The sequence below is a fragment of the Mus musculus genome, chromosome 12 (assembly GCF_000001635.26).
Source record: "Mus musculus strain C57BL/6J chromosome 12, GRCm38.p6 C57BL/6J".
NCBI classification, from domain to species: domain Eukaryota; kingdom Metazoa; phylum Chordata; class Mammalia; order Rodentia; family Muridae; genus Mus; species Mus musculus.
The window spans coordinates 85408104-85425718 of record NC_000078.6 but is presented as its reverse complement, the minus strand read 5'-3'; the positions used below and the strand labels follow the sequence as shown (position 1 = coordinate 85425718).

At 44.5% G+C, this 17615-nt stretch overlaps 1 long non-coding RNA gene across 2 annotated transcripts in view; it reads right to left on the bottom strand.

The window, feature by feature from the left end:
- The window catches only part of Gm29709, a 24356-nt gene extending 6741 nt beyond the window's left edge, over positions 1–17615 (bottom strand). The window contains exons 1-3 of one of the 2 annotated variants that reach the window (XR_003950098.1): positions 17507–17615; positions 16011–16078; positions 14201–14400 (exon numbers count right to left, since the gene is read on the bottom strand). This is a non-coding gene — a long non-coding RNA (predicted gene, 29709). Of the gene's footprint in view, positions 1–14200; positions 14401–16010; positions 16079–17506 lie in introns of those variants that run through there. The other variant, XR_001780658.2, reaches the window with a different exon arrangement.

The following is a 17615-nucleotide window of genomic DNA, read 5'->3' as shown; positions in this document are numbered from 1 at the left end:
CTTGGGAAGTGTCTGCTACTGCCCAGCAGTGCCAAGAGACCCACACCCGGTGGAATCAGCTGGGCCAACATGCTTTTATTTCACAGACTTTGGCCCTGATCTACAAAATGTGAAGCTCAGATGTGGTGTATAAGGGACAGACAGCTTCTGACACAGTTAAAGCGCAATGAACGTGAGTCCTTATTCACCGATCCACCCTGAAACACAGCCCTTTGTCATCAGCCACTGCCTGAGGTCTATGTATTCCAGGCACCGAGTGGACTTTCCAACTCTGACAGTGTCACAGGCCCCAATTAGAACCTGCTTCTCACCACAACAAGGTGACTTCTGTAATCCCAGCCCTGAGAAGCTGGAGGAGTCCTGCAAAGCTCAAGGGTAGCCTGAGCCACAGAATAAGCCCCGAGTTAGCCCAGGCTAGAGTAAGACCCTGTCTCAGAAAGAAGAGAGGGTATGACAGACCCCCTAACAGTACCTGATCCACCGGCACTTGGAGGAGTCTTGTGCTTTTGGCATGTGAATCCCACCTACTTAGGTATCGATTCGCACTCAAAATAATGTGGTAGGGGATTGAGGGGATGTCTCAGTAGGCAAGGTGACTGTCACACAATCTTGAAGACCTAAGTTCAAATTCTCTGAATCTATTTAAAATCTGGGAAAATGTCTGTATTCCCAGAATTTCTATGGGGAGGTAGAGGCAGGAGAGCTCCCAGCTGATGGAAGCCTAGCCAGCCTGGCACATGCCGTGGAAAACAACAGAGACCCTCTCTCAAACAAAAATGGAGTGTGAGGGCTGATGGCCACAGTTGTCCCTTCACCTGGACAACCAACTGCAGCACACACACATTCATAACAACAACAACAGCAACAGCAGCAGCAGCAATAACAGCAACAATGTGGCATATCATATCAAAAAGCTTTTTGTTTTTTTTAAATAGTGAAGAGATAAATAAATATAAAAATAATATGCCATTATTAAAATGGTGCCAAAGAAAACATTTTTTTAAGTAAAAGGTAAGCCAGCTAGGCCCCATGACAGCATGCAGAAAATTAGTCCAGAGCCCAACTCTCTCTTTGTGTTGATTTGTCACGGAAGTTACTTTAATGACTCCTGGCTTTTTTTTTTCCCATTGTTGTTTGTTTGTTGTTTTGTTTTGTTTTTGAGACAAGAGTCTTGTAAATAGTCCAGGTTAGCCTCAAACCTAGCAATACTCCTGCCTCAGCTTCCAGCTGGGTGTCACCACACCTGGCTCTAATTTACATATCTATTGTATGTCTGTATATCTGTCCATCCGTCTGTCTGTCTGTCTCTATCCTGGGTTGCTCCCTTACTTCAGGTGCTGCTTCAGCTTCCAGGCTCGTGCCACCACCTCAGTTTCTAGCCTGCTCTTAAGCTGTTACGGTGTTCCTGTTCACTGGACCGTGCTCTCAGGCACTGTCTCCCTCCAGTCTACCATTTGTTGTAACAGCTTACCTGCATCACCGGGGCACCAAGCCACATGTTTCCCAACATGCCCCTTGCAGGAAGACATGCCCTGGTGCCCATCCTAGGCACACGCACCACACATCCTCAATCCCAAAATAAACGGGCAGAGCATTTCCTCTTCCTAATGGGGAAGCAGAAGCTCGAGCTGAGCAGAGGGAAGGGTGAGCTCTGTCTAGACCATCATCCCAGGGGGAATTCTGTGCACACAGTTCCCCATGGAAATCCCCAGGGCCTGCAGCGCCTCTGCTGACTCAGGCTGCCGTCTCTAACATCTCCAAGCCCAGCCGACCTGGTCTCTCTGTGCACCCAGTCCCCATCCATCTGGGAACAGGGTGCTTTCTAAAAAGAGTTTTGGATAAGATAGTGGATGCTCTGTCTCTTTAGACTGTCAGGGCCAGCTTTGGATCCTACACTGAGCTTGTCCTTTTATCCTGTCTCTGGGGACAGCTGCAGGCTGGGGCATGACTTGTGAGGACTATAGGATTGAGATAATGATGATGGTGGTGGTGGTGATGATGATGACGATGATTAGAATGGGCTTCTGGCCAGTTTCTGTGTAAAAGAACCAACTAGAGTCAATTTGCCTCCCACCACATATTTGGCAATCGCAGGTAACATTTGGGGGTGGTCATGATGGGAGGTGGACGTGTGCATGCTGTCATTATCAGATATGAAGAGTGTTGGAATACCCCTCAATGAATACGCCACAGAAAGCACCCCACCTCTGCTGTCACTTGTTGAGTTAATTGGGCCAAACGCCAGTGCTGCTGAGCCTGGGTGAGCCCAGCCCAAGGTGTGCCCTGCTGTGTGCTTGCTAAGGAAAGTCGCTCCAGAGAGTGCAGACTTGGACACAGCTGAACGAGAGGATCCACGGGAAGATGAGCTCGCTAAGAAACAAGAGCTGTGTTTCCGAGCTACTGGCTCTCACGAAACACCTACTATAGCCAAGCAGGGAGAGCACACCTGCAATGCCAGCACTGGGGAGGACGAGGCAGAGAGAGCAAGAGTTGGAGGTTAGGCGGCTGGAGCAATGGCTCAGCAGTAAAAGCTCTGATCTTGTAGAAGACTCAAGTCTAATACACAGCACCCACATGGCAGCTCACAACTGTCTGTCACTCCAGTTCCAGGGAAGCCAGTTCCCTTTTCTGGCCTCCAAGGGCACCAAGCAGGCATGTGGTACGCTTACATACATGCAAAGAAAACACTCATGCACATAAAACAAGAGAAATACAACTGAAAAATTTTAAAAGAGTTAAGAGGTCAGCCTGCCCCACATAACCATGATCTCTCAAAAATAAAAATAAAACCAAATAAATTAGGGGGTGGGCGTAGGGCCCAGCAAGATGGATCAGCAGGTAAACGGGCTTGCCACCAAGCCTGACAACCCGAGTTTGATCCCCAGATTCCACATCAGTAGAAGGGAAGAGCTGACTCCTGAAAACTGTTCTCTGACCTTCGCACCCACTTGGCACAAGTCTACCGTCTCACAGGCATGTACACAAACATCAGTCTAAAAGCTTTTAAAAGAAGAATTCAAGAAAAGTTAAATGAGAGGGCAAACTGTCTGGATTCTGTCTGCTCGTTCTGGCCTGATCCTGAGTGGTCAGTGAGTAGAAACACTGTCCTGTCAGGATTCCGGCAAATGAGGCAAAGCAGTGGAGTCTGGACTTTGCGTGTTGGTCCTGTGATGGTCAGGGACCTGGTGCACCTGGCAGTGGATCAGTCAATGCAGTCATCCCTGCTTGTGGGGGACCTGGCTCCAAACCTGCCACAGAGAGTAAAATCCAAGGACATTCAAGTTCCTTATAGAAAAGGGGTAGTACTTTTCAGATAACTCACACACATTCTTTATTAGTTGAAATTGTATTTATTATTATCAATGTGTGTGTTATGGGGCGTGTGCGCGCATGTGTGTATTGCGCGTGTGTGTATTTTGAGACAGGGTCTTACTCTGTAGTTCAGGCTGACCTGGAACCCACTATGTAGTCCCTGCTGGCTTTAAGTTCATGGAGATTCTCCTGCTCCAGCCTCCTAAGAGTTGGGATTATAAGTATAAACTGCCACTCACCGGGAGCAGGAGAGATGGCTTAGCAGTTAAGAGCACTGACTGATCTTCCAGAGGTCCTGAGTTCAACTTCCAGCCCTCTTCTGGTGTGGGTCTGAAGATGGTTACAGTGTATTCATATACACAACATAAATGAAAATCTTAAAAACCTAAAACATACCACGCTCAGTTCAGGCCCTCAAAGTCTTAGCTCTAAAGTCCCTCAAAAGACTTGGCTTCTTTGAGCAACCAAAGGTGGCTTAGGGGGTGAAGGCAGCTTCCACCATGCCTGACTCTGGTCTCCACACACGGCATGCACACACACAATAAATAAATGAATAAACCTTTGCCTTTTGCTCTAGGCAGGAATGTTCTCTTGTACACGGCATAGGTAGGCTATGCAGGACCATGGCCTTGGTTATTATCTTTATTTGGGAAGTAAGTATGGTTTAAAGAGATTAGGTGTCAGGTTGGCAAGGAGTGGACTTGTGATGGTAAATCTTGGTTGCCAACTTGACTGGATTGGGAGACACTTCCCTGGAGATGGTCAGATGGATGCCTGTGGTTGAAACCTCATCAGTGAAAATTTGCGTTTACTGTATCAGCAGTGATAACATGGCCCAGATTTCCCCCAACACTTTTTCTTAAAATCCTGGTAAGTTATTGGATTTTTAAAAATAATACAGGAACATTAATAATAATCATTAACAACAATGATAATAATGCCTCTACCCCCTGAGTGCTGGAATTACAACGATGTGATGCCAGGTTCTTGTAGTACTGGCGATAGCATCCCTAGGGCTTTGTGTTTCTAGAGCGTACTGTACCACCTGAGCTACAGTTCAAACCCCTTACGGGGCTTTCATAAGCCTACAGTAGGGTTCAGAGATCCGTCCCTTTTCTTTTGACTCTTTTGCCAAGATCTGATTTGATTCAGTAAGCACTCACTGAATCACTTCCACGTGCCTGGCTGACAGGTGGCTGCTGCAGACACAGTGTGTGATGCTAATTTGGGACGACTCCAGGGTTCTGTGGCCGAGGGCTCAAAAAGATGAAGTTGCTGCTAGTAGAAGAAGGCGGTGAATGAGTGAGCAGGAGCTGGACTGCAAGACAGTGACTCAAGAGTGAGACCGTCGCCAACCTTCAGGGCGTCCTTGGGGAAATGCTCCTGAGCTTGTTGGAGCTTGAGGGTTGGAGCTCAGGCAAGAACTCAAGAACTGACTGAAGACATCATCTATGTAAAGGGGAATCCACCGAGACAGGCAGAAAAGAGAACAGAAGTCCCAGGGCTGGACTGTGAAGAGTAATTCAGAACAGAGAGGAGGAGGGAGAGGAGGAAGAGGGGGAAGAAGAGGAGCGGGAAGAAGGGGAAGAAGAGGAGGGTAAGGAGGGGGAAGAAGAGGGGGGAGAGGAAGAGGAGGAGAAGGGGAGGAGGAGGGGGAAGAAGAAGAGGAGGGGGAGGAGGGAAGGAGGAGGGAGAGGAGGCAGTAAAAGACAAGAAAGAATGATTAAAAGGTTAGAAGTGAAGCTTATTGGTAGAGCATGTGCCTAGCATGGGATAAATGGGTAGATAGGTAAGGCAAGGCCCTGAGTTCAATCCCCAGCACCATCAAGAAAGAAAGAGAGAGAGAGAGAGAGAGAGAGAGAGAAAGAGAGAGAGAGAGAGAGAGAGAGAACAATTTTAGAAACAGTAAGAAAGCTAAGAGAGTTCCAATATAGTTCATGGAGGAGAGGGTTTTTTTGTTCTGTTTTGTCTTGATACTGACTGGTTGAGTTGATTGGTTTAATTTTTTATTATATTTATTTGCTTATGTGGTGAGAGGAATGTTAAGAGGTTAGAGAGCAACTTTCCAAAGTCAATTCTCTCCTTCCACATGTAGGTCCCGGGAATTAAATTCAAGATCAGGCTTGGTGGCAAGCACCCTTACCAGCTGAGCCATCTCACTGGCATGTGAGTCACTAATTTTTCTGACAGGGGTCTCACTATGTAGCACAGACTGGCCTTAAACCTTGATTTGTTTTTTGGATTTGTTGTTGTTGCTTTGTTTTGGTTTGTTTGTTTGTTTGTTTGTTTGTTTGTTTTAGCAGTCTCGTATAGCCAAAGTGGGACTTGACCTCCTGATACTGCTGCCTCCACCTCCCAAGTATGAGATTACAGGCATGCTCCGATGTACCAGATAATGTTGCTGTTCTTGTTGTCATTGATGATGATGATGACGACGACAATGATTTGGTACGAGAACCAAACCCAGGGCCTTTAACATGATAGGCAGGAGCTCTAAGAGAGCTGTGTCCCTAGTCATTTTTTTCCCCAGGAACAGTCAAAAGATGTCAAAGCGTCATAGTGTGAACACTAAGAAAAGGACCTCTTGATATAGGGTGACCAGTCATGATAAGTTGCCCAAGGATGTCCAACTTGTAGTTCTTGTGATGCTTATTCTTGGTTGTCAACCTGACTATATTTGGAATTAGCTAAAACCCAAGCAGCTAAGTACACCTGTGAAGGGGTTTTCTTAATTAAACCATTTGAAGTGGGGAGACCAATCAACCCTAAATCTGATCTTTTGAGGTGGGAAGATACACCTGAAATCTGTGGCAGCCTACAGAAAGGCACGGGCAAAGGAAGCTGTTGTTTTTTTCCTGCTTGGACTTGCTCTCTCTGGTAAGCATTCCTTCACTGGCATTAGAGCCCACTTCTTTGGGATTCTGGTATATACTGAGGACCAGCTGAGACATCCAGTTCATGGACTGAACAACTACTGTAATACTGTGATTCTTGGACTTTCTGTTGGTGGACAGCTATTGTTGGACTAACTGGACCACAGCCTATAAGCCAGTCTAATAATTCCCATATCTACCTGTCTCTATCTATCTATCTATCTATCTATCTATCTATCTATCTATCTACCTACCTACCTATCTATCTATCTATTTATCTAAATCTAGACAGACAGACAGACAGACAAAAAGATTCATTCTATCTGTTCTGTTCCTCTAGAGAACCCTGACTAATACAGCCCTGAAAACTCCACATCCCAGGAATAGCTCATTCCTGGGCAAACAGGATGATCGGGACACACAAGCCTTAAAGCTAGATAATAGGCAACCTCAAAACACTACCTTTAAGTGAATCAGACTAGGCCTCTGCCACATCCTCTGGGCATGACTGTGACCCAGACATAGGCCAAGGTCAATAAACTTAGCTGGTTGGATCCAGTCTTTGAAAAGCTTTGATTATTTTTTTTTTTGAGGTTTTTTGAGGTTTTTGGCCTGGAAGCATTTCCTATCATAAAATTCAGTTAGTCGAGGTCATGTTTGGTTCAGGCACTGTTTCTCTAAATTGCTTTTATTGGAGACCCAGCTGTGAAGGGAGAATTTCTAAATGGATGAACCGGATAGCAATATTAAGGAAAATCAGCTTGCTCCATCAAAGCTGAAAAGCCAGTTTGGAAGATGCTGCAACGGTGTAGGGACCACACGGATGATCTATGGCAACTTCTGGGACCTCTTCTGAAGACCGAGGTCCTTGTGTTGTTAGTCAGCATCACAAAGTCCCTTCTGTTCTGTCTTGCAGTTTACAAATAGGAGGGAAAATCAAACAATTTTCATAGATTTTTTTTCTTTTTTAATCATGCTTCAGTCTTTGCCCACTTCTTCTAAGTTGAGGCCCAAAGCTGGCAGTTTGTGGGTCAGTTCAGCCTACAGATGTGTTTTAGTTGGCTAACCAGGTGTTTCGGGGAATGTTTAATTTGTTGCCAGCCCTTAATATGCAGGGGATTTCACATAAAAATCTGAATTTCCTGCTTTTCTTGAAAAAGGAGGTGGGGAGGATCTGAGGCCTTCGAGAGGTGTGATCACTTGGTAGTAGTCAGTGAGCGCTAGGATGGGGCTGCTCTGTGATGCTTCATCCCTACCTGGCTGTTTTCCTTCCCTTTACCTAAGAGACCCAGCCCAAGACTCCATAGAAAATGAGCTTCCACAATACCTCAACTATTAGTTCTGAGCCACTTGTCTTGACCTGTTTCCAGCTCTGTATCCCGACACGTTCCCAAACCTTGCAGGTTCTGACGTCATGACTGATTTCCTGTCTGAGGATCAGACTCATCCCCTCCCCTGGCCGGATGCCTGGCATGGTTCCTCCAGAAACCTGTGTTTCCTGCCAACCCCACCCCTGCCCCTCTAGACCAGAAGACTCACCCAGTTCCCTGCTGCTGGCGGCCGTGCAAACCAAACCACAAGCGTCTCGCTTCCTTTGCCTTCTACATCTGTCCTTGGTCTTCCCGTTCCCTGCTTCTTCTGGACTTTACCTGGTTGCTGACTTTCCAACTCTCTCTGTGTTTCCATCTTTGAAATCATCGCTTGGATTTGACCACAAAGTTCAGTTCTTCTTGTCTTAAACCATGGCCTCTCCTAAAATGCACCTTAAGCTTGGCTTGTGCCTCTTACTTAGAAAACATCAGACTATTAAGGTGGCTCTAGGCCATTGAAATGTATCAAATAGAGCAATGCTGGTTTCCGTAACAAAGGGATCCTACACATTTCAACATCTTAAGCAAATAAGAGTCAAATTATTAAGCTGTCTTAGCCTGAAAATATTCATGTTCCTATTGTTATAACAGAATGAGGGGGACTGAGTCAAGAAAGGGGGTTTATGTGGTCAAGCCTAGAGGCAAGACCAGGGGCACAATGGCACCTTCTGGAAAGGGACAATAGCTACTTCAGTTTATGGCAGACAAGCAAGAGGGCATACAGACACTCGAGTGGAAAAAAAAAAGAGGAGCTGGCTTGGCTTCCAACAACCTGATTTTATAAAAAATAAATTCGTGAGTGTTTGTGTATGTGTGTGGGGTTATATGTACACACCTTTAATCCCAGAACTCAGGAGACAGAGGCAGGCAGATCTCTATGAGTTCGAGGACAACCTGATCTATAAAGCCAGTTCTTGGACAGCCAGGACTACACAGAGAAATCCTGTCTCAACAAGAACAAAACAAGACAAACCATTAATTACTCTAACAGTCTAATCACTTCTTAGAAACCCCACCTGCAACTCCAGCATGGAAGCCATCAAAAATGTCAAAATGAGTAAGTGATTTTTGTTTTGTTTTGTTTTGTTTTGTTTTGTTTTGTTTTGTTTTGTTTTGAGGCAAGTTCTCATGTTGCCCAAGCAGACCTTGAACTCACTGTGCATCTGAGAATGGCTTCAAACACCTTATCCTCCTGCCTCTATATAGGTAAGATTACAGGAGAAGACCACTGCCTCTCCCAGCTCTCTCCATATCAAAAGCATAACAGGAGGCTGCACCCAGGCTCTGGTCAGCTGAGGCTCTACTACCACTGAGGGCCCGAGAAGTCTGTATATTCACTTGGTAGGAAGCAAATCTGAGAGTATGGGCCGTGTCTGTAGCTCAGTGGTGGAGTATTTGCGTAGGCAAGGCCCTCAGAACCACCCCAACACCACACCAGGCAAACACAATCTCATCACCCAGAGAGTATGGTTTGTATTCATCCCGTTATGGTGGTACAAGCCTAAAATGCCAGTACTCAAGAGCCTGAGACAGAAAGATCACTAAGTCTCAAGCTCAGGGCTAGCCTGGGCTTAGTGGAGAGACCCTGTCCAAACAAACCAAAAGGGAGATCATGATGAGTACCTCCCAGCCAGGCAGCGACACATACCACTTTCACTGACACCTCCTTAGTAAAAGCTACTCACATATCCTCACCAGAATGTAAGAGACAGGAAGTATAGTCTACGGTGAGGCTTCCAGTGACATGTCATAGAAGGAAGCTCTGGGTCTGGGTCTTGAGGGGCAGCGCTCCGTTTGAGCAGAGACACCTAGCAGGCTCCCTGGCTGGTGCTACTTCCCATTAGGAGTGGAGAAGAAAGGGTATATTTTCTCCCAGCAATAGAAGTAGTCAAAACTCCATAGCAACTGGCAGAAATTTAGATCAGCCACAGGGGAAAAAGCAAGGTGGGGGACTTTGTAGGCTGTCACAACTGGAAGCTCAGATAGCTGAGGTGGCCTTAAGTATAATTGGATCCAGCACCCAGCATGAGTGTCAGATCTCTCTCCTCTATTCCTGTATCTTCATGTCCATGCTCTCTCCTGCTGCCGAGTCTCCCTGCATGACAGAGACGAGAGCTGACAGCTGCCCTGGGCTGAGTGTTCTGGGCTCTAGCAAGTAAAAGTTCTCCTGCAGCTCCAAGTTTAAATTCTTTTTAATACATTTTTTATTATTAGTGCGTGTGTGTGTGTGTGTGTGTGTGTGTGTGTGTGTGTGTGTTACACATACTGAATGCAGAGGCCAGAGGACAACTTTTTCTCCTACTGCTTTTACATGTGTTCCAGGGTGCCGGGCTTACACAATGACCTGCTGAGCCCTCTCACTGAGGGTTGCTCTGAGTTCTCAAAACCACGGAAAAGACTGATTGGCCTGACAGGGATCAAACATCTCCCAAGAAGGCAGGTAGACTGTGAGTTGCTTTCCTTTACTATCACACTGAAGGACAGGCAAGGACAAGCCCGATAAAGCATTAAACATCTGGCACATGATGCAGACATTTCTGACCCAGACTTTGGCCAGCCCAGAGACCGGTTCTCACTGCCCATCCTGAGAACAGCCCTCTGAAACCAGTGTACAGTCACTCCCCACGATCTTAGTTACAGTTGCAGTTTCTAGAAGAGTGTGACAGCCAGCTTTCCATCATTGTGATAAGTGAGATAGACACCTTAAAGAAGGAAAGGTCTGTTTCTGCTCACTGTCTCAGAGGGCTCAGTCCATCCACAGTCACTTGGCTCCATGTAGCACAGGCTGGCCTGTACTGAGGTGGGATATCACAGATGAATGATATCTGAACAAAGCTGACAGTTGAACAAAGCTGCTCACCTCTTCTCTGCCAGAAGCTCAGAGAGCCAAGCATCCGGGGTCTGGGACAGGAGAAGGCCTTCAAAGTTACTCTCTCCACCTCTTGGTATTTCCACCGCTTTTCAATAACAGTATCTAGGGAGCACGCTTCCAACACACAACTCTCTGAGAAACCATTCCAGATTCAAACTATAACAAAGACTTAGTAAGACCTTTATGATTTTCTAAGGCTTCACCAGAATTGAGCAAGGCCTACTGATTTAAAAAAGCTCCACCAAATGGATATCATTTCATAATAAAATATTATCAGGAAATCCATGGTTTCCAGGCAGGAGTTCAAATACTGAAGTAACTCGTTCATTTCTCCAGCTAAGAAATAATTACTAAGCACCTGTAATGTGCCCAGTTGGTCGTCAGCTGTTACACTTAGTGACACACTTGCTAAGTTCAAGTTCACTGTAAATTCAGACTTACAGACTTTCCTACATAAAGAAACATAGTTGCAGCAAGATGTGGTACCATGAGTAGGAATTCAAAGCACTGTGCTGACAGGCTTGGTGGCCCACAACTATACTCCCAGAGCTCAGGAGACAGAGGTGAGAGACTGCAGAAAGTTCCAAGCCAGCCTGAACTATCTGTCTTCAAAAGCCAATACATAAATAAGTGAACAGACAAATAAATTTGTCCCATAAACAGCAATCCTGCGCCCTGAGCACAGTTCCCAGGAATCCTATGTGCTGTGGGGTTAATCTCCCTGCTGAAACTCATTTGGATTTTATTTTTGATTTTTTGTTTGTTTGTTTGTTTGGTTTTGTTTTAGAGACAAAATTCCCCTGTGTGGTCCTGGCTGTTCTGGAACTCACTCTGTAGACCAGGCTGGCCTCCAACTTAGAGAAGGAGGACTTCTGTCACCCCAGTGCTGGGATTAAAGGCATATGATACCACACTCAGCTTGGTTTCAGGTTTGTTTGTTTGTTTTTTTAAATCAGTTTTGGAGGTTTACATACAAAGTAATGGTTTTCATTGTGACAGTGTCATGCCCTACTTTTTTCTCACTTCCATCCCTGATTGTCCCCTGTGTGCACTTTTCTTTCTAGATTGTTCCCTTCCTTCCTCCCAATTAGTTACCCCTTTTGCTTTCTTACAGCACATACTCCATTATTGTTTTCATTGAACATTGCCCTTAAGATTTCTTCCTGCCCTTTTTTTAGATTTATGATTTCTCACACATATACATGTGTGTATACATACATATACATATATGTATAAAGTATATACACATACATGTATAATTTTAAGTTGAGGTTCTACATATAGGAGTATTTGTCTTATTTTGGCTTAACATAATGTTCTCCTGGAAATGTCCTGATTTCATTTTTCATTGTTCTCTCTCTCTCTCTCTCTCTCTCTCTCTCTCTCTCTCTCTCTCTCTCTCTCTTTCTCTCTCTCTCTCTCTCTCTGTGTGTGTGTGTGTGTGTGTACATGCACCTGCTTGTGGACACAGAGGTCAACCATCATTCCTTAGGTGCAACACACCTTGGTTGATTTTCAGTCAGTGTCTCTGATTGGCTTGAAACCTGTGATTTAATTGGCTAGCTGTCCAGAACCCCCCAGTATCCTCCTGTCTCAGCCTCCCCCAAACTGAGAATATATGTGTTTCACCATGCCTGAATTTTCAATTTTTTTATACTTACAAGAATGAGTCTTTTACCTGTATGTTAATATCCATGAGGCCAGAAGCCCCTGGAAGTAGAATTATGAATGATTATGAATGATCATGTGTGCTGGGAAGCAAACCTGGATCCTCTGCAAGAGCAGTGAGTGCTCTTAACCTCTAAGCCATATCTTTAGACAACAAGACAACAACAACAACAATCTCCCGCGGCTTCTGGAGATTAAACTCAGATTTTGCCAATTGCAAGGCAAGCATTTCACAGACAGAGCCATCTCCTTAATCCTCATTTTTCTTTATGGTTGCAAAAAATTCAGTTAAATATATTTATTACCTTCTGTGTTTCCACTCGTCTGTTGATGGATAACTAGACTGGTCCTATCTCCTGGTTTCTGTGAATAGAGCAGCAATGGCCATAGATGCACGTTCGACTCCATGGTGTATTAGCTTAGAGTCCCTTATATATAGTCTCTTGGGCATATGATCGTTTGAGGGTTTTTGTTTATTATTATTGTTGTTGTTGTTGTTGTTGTTTATGTTTTGAGGAGCTGATTTCCATAGTGGCTGTACAAACTTACATTCCCACCAGCAGTGAATACTAGTTCCTTTTTTCCTCCATCTTCTCCAACATTTGTTGTCTTGGTAATAGCCATTTTTGTCTGGAGTAAAATGCAATCTCAGAGTAATTACAATTTGCATTTCCCTGATGGATTAGGATGTTGAACACTTTTTGAAGAAGTTATTAGCAGTTTGAATTTCTCTTCATAAGAATTATCTGTTCAGAACATTAGCTCATATTTGGACTGGATGATTTGATTTTTCGGTGTTTGATTGTGGAGTTCTTTCTATATCCTCAATACTAATCTCCTATCTGTTATATAGTTGGCAAAGATGTTTGTCCTCATTCTGTAGGCTGCATCTGCGCCTATTGATGACAAAGAAGTCTTTTAAGTTCATGGAACCCTGTTTGTTAATTCTTTTTTTAAACAATTTCTGTGTGTGTGTGTGTGTGTGTGTGTGTGTGTGTGTGTGTGTGTGTGTGTGTGCTACAGCTTGTGTGTGGAGGCCCATGGACAACTTTTTGGCAAGAGGTTCTCTCATTCCATCTTGTTCTTAAAGCAGAGTCCCTCTTGTCTTTGCCACTGCCCTATGCATATTAGAGCTTCTGTCTGAGTGTCCTGTCTCCATCTCCCATCTGGACTCCCAAAAGATAGGATTACTGACACACACCGTGCGTCCAGCTCCATCAGTAGATTCCAAGCTCAGGGTATCAGGATGTGAGAGTTATCTCTCAGCACCTTCATTTCAGGATTATTTCTTTCTTCCTTTTTTTTTCTTTTTCTTTTCTTTTCTGTTTCTTTTTTTTTGTTTTTTTTTTGTTTTGTTTTTTTGTTTTTTTCAAGACAGGGTTTCTCTGTGTAGTCTTAGCTTCTCTGTGTAGCCTTGGTTGTCCTGGAACTCACTCTGTAGACCAGGCTGGCCTCGAACTCAGAGATCCGCCTGCCTCTGCCTCCCAAGTGCTGGGATTAAAGGCATGTGCCACCACTGCCTGGCAATAGTTGAGGATTATTTCTTATGTTAATCCCACTAACATCCTCACTTCTAGTGGGATTTTAGTGGGACCATATTTTTATAAGAGGAGGGAGACCTGAGTTAGCACATACCATCATACCATCTCCGGAGTGATACCCAGCACCATCTTTTAGGACTGCAAACTCCCCCTGCAACAAGAAGGCTGCCTTCCTCACTGTTCTATTGCTGTAAAGAGACACTAGAAGCACAGCAGTTCATGTAAGAGAAAGCATTTAAGTGAGGTTTTGCATAGAGAGTCAGATGCCTAGTCCCTTATTATCACGGTAGGGAGCATGGTGGGACACACACAGGCTATGGGGAAGAATCTGAGACCTTTAAGTACTGAACCACAGGCAGAGTGGGAGAAAACTGGGCCTGGCATGGGCTTTTGAAGCCTCAAAGCCCATTCTGAGTTATACACACTTCCTCCAACAAGTCTACCCTTCCTAATCCTTCTAATCCTTTCAAATAGTGCCACTCCCTAATGACTAAGTATAGCTGTCCAGCAGCCAAGGAGAACTGGGTACACCTGAAAGGGAGGCTGGAAGTGAAAAAGGACGGTCAGTCAAGAGAAGAATGAAGCCAAGACAAAGATTTCTGATCAAGGCTCAAAGTTTAATTTTTAGCTCTGTGTTTATGTAGGCAAAACCCACAGACTCACCTCTTTGTTTCAGCTGGATTGAGTTACAAAGCAAGCTCAGCAGGTGGTCAACTCCTCAAGGCAATGTAGGAAATTACAAATACAGCAAGGCAGACTTCATCCTTGTTGTAAAACCATAGGAGGTTTGTTTAGCCTATTCAAGGCTGGGGGGAGGGCACAACTAAGCATTCAAGTATATAAGCCTGCGGGTCTGGGGTATTCTTATTCAAACCACCACAAAGGCTGCTCCATCTTGCATCCCCAGAACTGTGATCTGAATAACCCTTTATTCTTTGTTAACTCATCTGTGGTATTTAGTTATAGCAACAGAAAACAGAATGAAACTGGAAGAATGGGAAGAATTTATGGTGTGCTTAAGAAAGGAAGATAAGCTCATAGCAGCCAGGACATCATAGAAGTCACAATGTGTGACCAAGCACTTCTGGAGCATAGGTATCAATGGCATGTGGCCTTATTGGGTGTACTATGGGGGACTAGCAACCCTCTAACATCTTAAATTGGCTACTTGGGCTTGATTAGACAATTTTTCTCATGAATACTTAACTCTAATTTTTTTCTTAAGTAGTAGCAATTGTTTTATAATTACAGAAATTTGCTTTATAGTTACAAATGACACTGAAAAGCAAGGAAATTCATACAGTCTAGCTCTTAGGATTTTAAATAAGCTGTATTGTTTCTTTCTTTCTTCCTTCCTTCCTTCCTTCCTTCCTTCCTTCCTCCCTTCCATCCTTCCTTCCTTTTTTCTTTCTTTCTTTCTTTCTTTCTTTCTTTCTTTCTTTCTTTCTTTCTTTCTTTTTCACATCCCTGTGCTGCTGAATATTTCTAAACCAAGAAACCAACACATTATCATGAACTCATTAACTTTCATCAGTTCATCTGGTAATGCCGTGTGTGTGTGTGTGTGTGTGTGTGTGTGTGTGTTGTGTATCCCTTGTGATAGTGGCTGTTGACTTTTGAAGATGGGTAGCCATTGTGCTTGGGTCAGCTCTGCTTTTCTCCTCTCTGTCAGTGTCTTAGACATTTCACAGTTCATTAGCACCCCTACCAGAGTGTGAGCAAAGGAAGAGAACAGTTTGAAAATGCAAATGAGCCAAGTGTTGTCGTGTGTTCATTGGCTGCAGGTAGCTCAGTTGCTTAGAAGGCCAAGGGTATTGGTTTTGAACAAGTCAGCTGGCTTAGCAATGTCAAGAGAAAAGTTTGTCCATTATTTGCACCTCCAGTTCTGTTCAGATGCTGTGTGCATCTTTTGGCTCAGTGAGATGAGAATGTGAGCATTGCCTTCCCTGTTCTCTGGCTACTCAGAGTGTGTGTTGTAGACAGGAACGAACAACATGCACCTTAGAATGCAGAATCTTAGGCCTGCCCTGCACCAACAGTCAGAAGGTCGGCATTAGCATGAGGCTCAGGTGATTAGGAAGTACAGCTAAGCTGTCTGTGATCTTGACCAAGAACCAGCCCTCAATGGAGATGGATGAGGTTTCCAAGTAGAGGCTTGCCTAGCATGAGCAAGGTCCCAGAGTCTAACCCCAACACCTCCTTTCCCCATCTGAAACCAGACCAAAAAAAAAAAACAAAAAACTATCTAGAACCATCATAGAACCTGCAATCTAGGAGAAGATAACATTGATAATAATCAACTTAGCTAAATATTGATGAGATGACGAATACCCAAGAGCACAGCCTCAGGGAGAAAGGGTTCATCTTCACTCACAGTTGGGAGGTCTTGTTCCACCATAATAAAGGGAGCACAGTGGAGTCCAGTATCGCACATCGTGACAGCTAGGGAGAGAGAGAGAGAGAGAAAGAGAGAGAGAGAGAGAGAGAGAGAGAGAGAGAGAGAGAGAGAGAGAGATCATCCAGGACAGAATATAGCCTCCAAGACACACCCCCAACCCTATTTCTTCCAGGGAGGCTCTGCCTAAAATGTGTCCAAATCTTCCTAAGGGAGTTCTACCAGCTAGAGACCAATGCTTCAGTTTGTAAGCCTTTGGGGGGCAGATTTCATGTCCAAACCAAAATAATAATAATAATAACAACAACAACAAGAAAATTCGTGATGAAGCAATATTACTAGGAAACAAAATGGAACTAATCTTTATTTATTTTATTTGGCAGGGGGGGGGGGTTGAGACAGGGTTTCTCTGTGTAGCCCTGGCTGTCCTGGAACTCACTTTGTAGACCAGGCTGGCCTCGAACTCAGAAATCTGCCTGCCTCTGCCTCCTGAGTGCTGGGATTACTGAGATTAAAAGCATGTGCCACCATGCCCGGCAATCTTTATTTTTTTAAGATTTATTTTAATGTGTGTGTTTGTGTGTGTGTGTGTGTGTACCCAGGCATGTGTGTCCACGTGTTTGTGGAGATCAGAGATCAACCCTGAGTATTGTTCCGAGAAACTCTCCATTTAGCTTTTGTTGCTAGCATTCTTTGGCCTATTAGTATTGTATATGTGTGCATGATGCATGTGTGTGCGTAAGCAGACATCGAAGGACAGCTTTGTGGAGTTAGTCCTCTCCTTCCACCTTTATATGGGATTGGGGTTTGAACTCATGTTGCTCTCCCATCTTGTTTTTTGAGATATGTTCTCTTAGTTGCCTGAAGTTTACTGATTGGGCTAGGCTGGCTGGCCAACAATCTATCTAGTTCTGCATTCGCTGCACCAGCATTACAGACCACTGCTGTGTGCTCCTACTGTGATATACTGATCCTTGCATAGCCCAAAGCCATACAGCCAAACAACCATGGACTGAACCATGAGTCTTAATAAGCTCTTCCTTCTAACAAATACCTCTGGTGTCTTGTCACTGTATTGGAAAGGTAACTCAAGAGGCCAGGCATGTATTCAGATAGGGTGAGTCTAATGTGTCAAAGGTTGAGGGACTATGAAAGAGATGCCACAGCATCCCATAATAAAAGGATATATAAGACCCATAGAAGCAGAAAGTGTTGCTGAGGTCAACACTGGACAGGTCATAGGAGCATGACCAGCCAGGCATGGGAGTGTACCCCTGTAATCCCTGAACTTAGAAGTTGAGGCAGGAGGATTGCCTTGAGCTAGAGGCCAAGGGGTTAGTTATATAACAAGACCCTGTTAAACAAACAAAACCAAAACCAAGGCTTCCACGGACCTCCCCCCAATAGGCATTCTTCCATGTGTTTGGGAATAGCAGGTCAATTTGTACCATCAAGGTCATTTTTATTGACTTTACCTGTATGTTTGTAACTTCAAATTATGTAAATCTCTTGTTGGGAGCCGCGCCCACATTCGCCGTTACAAGATGGCGCTGACAGCTGTGTTCTAAGTGGTAAACAAATAAT